The following is a 2,143-nucleotide window of genomic DNA, read 5'->3' as shown; positions in this document are numbered from 1 at the left end:
CTTTGGAACTAGAGTTGCAGGGTATTTGTGAGCCACCATGTAAGTGCTGGGAACTGAATTTGGGTGCTCTGAGTTTGGGAATAGCAGCACATTCTTTCAACCACTGAGTCATCTCTCCAGGCCTAAAAAATAGTCTTAAGAAGTGTTTCCTTCCAGGCAGTGGTTGCACATGCCTTTAATCCCAGCTCTCAGGAGGCACAGGCAGATCTCTGAGTTCGAGGCCAGCCTGATCTGCAGAGTGAGTTTCAGGACAGCCAGGGCTACACACACACACACACACACACACACACACACACACACACAAAACAAAACAAAACAAAACAAAAACAACAACAACAACAAAAAAAACAAAGAAAACCTCTATCTCAAAAAAAAAAAGTATTTGCTTGTTTACTATTTGTGATTCTACTTAGTTGCATGGCCAGCTTTTAAGCTAGATTGTTTGTTTTCTTCAAGTTTAAGTTTTAAGTTTATTTATTTACTTCTCTCTCTCTCTCTCTCTCTCTCTCTCTCTCTGTGTGTGTGTGTGTGTGTGTGTGTACATGATGCACCACTTACTTTTTGTTTTGTTTTGTTTTTTTTTGAGACAAGGTTTCTCTGTGCAGCTTTGTGCCTTTTCCTGGAACTCACTGTGTAGCCCAGGCTGGCCTCGAACTCACAGAGATCCCCCTGGCTCTGCCTCCCGAGTGCTGGGATTAAAGGTGTGCACCACCACCGCCCGGCACACCACTTACTTTTAAAGGCTGGAGTTGATGGTGTATCAGCCATGTCTCAATACTAGTGCTTGAAAAAGCGGAGCTAGGGACTGGAGTGATGGCTCAGAGGTTGAGAGCACTGGCTGCTCTTCTAGAGGTCCTGAGTTCGATTCCCAGCAACCACATAGTGGCTCACAACCATCTATAGTGAGATCTGGTGCCCTCTTCTGGCCCGCAGGCATACATGCAGACAGAATACTGTATATATAATAAATAAATAAATCTTTGAAGAAAAAAAAAAGGAAAAAGAAAAAGTGGAGCTCGAGATGCTGGGGAGGAGATGGGTGGGGTGATTCTGGGAGAGAAGAATCTAGAGCCAGGAGGAGCCTGGTGGTAGACTAGTGGACACTTAGGAAGGACACTCTGGGGAGTTTTGGCTGGGCTGGAGGCAGAGGCCTCGGGGAAGAGGAAGAAAGGTTTTGGTTTGGCTGACTGGGTATAAAGCACCCATGGTTGGTGGGTTTCTGCTGGGTCTGCCCACTTCCCACGAGTGCAGGTCAACTAGTTATTGCCGCCTGCACAGGCAAAGCTCATGTGGGAAACCCGGTGCCCAGTGCCACCGTGTGGAGAGGGGGGGCATTTCCAAGGTGTGAACCAAGAGGGCTCTGCTTTGCTGACCAGAGGAATGCTTATGTGGTGGTAGGAGCAGGGTCCTGGTAAAGCCGTCTTTGTCTGTCTCATGCTTCTTCTCTGTAACAGCCTTTCTCTGACCACCAGCCCCCAGATCACGACATGGAGACTTCTTTGTTTTTTGTTTGCTTTTTTGTTTTTCCGAGACAGGGTTTCTCTGTGTAGCTTTGCACCTTTCCTGGGATTCACTTGGTAGCCCAGGCTGGCCTCGAACTCACAGAGATCCGCCTGGCTCTGCCTCCCGACTAAAGGCGTGCGCTGCCGCGGCCGCCGCCGCCGCCACCACCACCACCACCACCACCACCACCACCACCACCACCAGCACCGTAAGAATGCTCAGCCTTATCTTACGCTTGTCCCACTAGCTCTTATCATTTAAATTAACCGTTTCTCTTCATCTGCATTTTGCCTCAGGGCTTTTTACCTTTCTTCCATTCTTTATGTCCTACTCTGTGTCTGTCTGTCTGGCGGCTGCCTGGCTGGCACTGGGCATCTCCCACTCTTTCTCCCTTGTTCTCCTCATTCTCTTCTCCTCTCGAGCTGAGATTCCTCCTCCTACTTATTCTCTCTGCCCACCAGCCCTGCTTGTCCCTCTCCTGCCTAGCTATTGGCCACTTAGCTTCTTATTAGCGCAATCAGGTACCTTATGCAGCAAGGTGAAACAGCAAAACATCTTTAATAATTAAATAAATGAAGCATAAACAAATGTAACACATCTTTGCCTAGTTAAAGTAATATTTCCACAACATTTCTTTCTC

Source organism: Onychomys torridus, chromosome 18 (assembly GCF_903995425.1).
Source record: "Onychomys torridus chromosome 18, mOncTor1.1, whole genome shotgun sequence".
In the NCBI taxonomy this organism is placed as follows: Eukaryota; Metazoa; Chordata; class Mammalia; order Rodentia; family Cricetidae; genus Onychomys; species Onychomys torridus.
The sequence above is the reverse complement of the archived record's forward strand: the minus strand, read 5'-3'. Positions refer to the sequence as shown.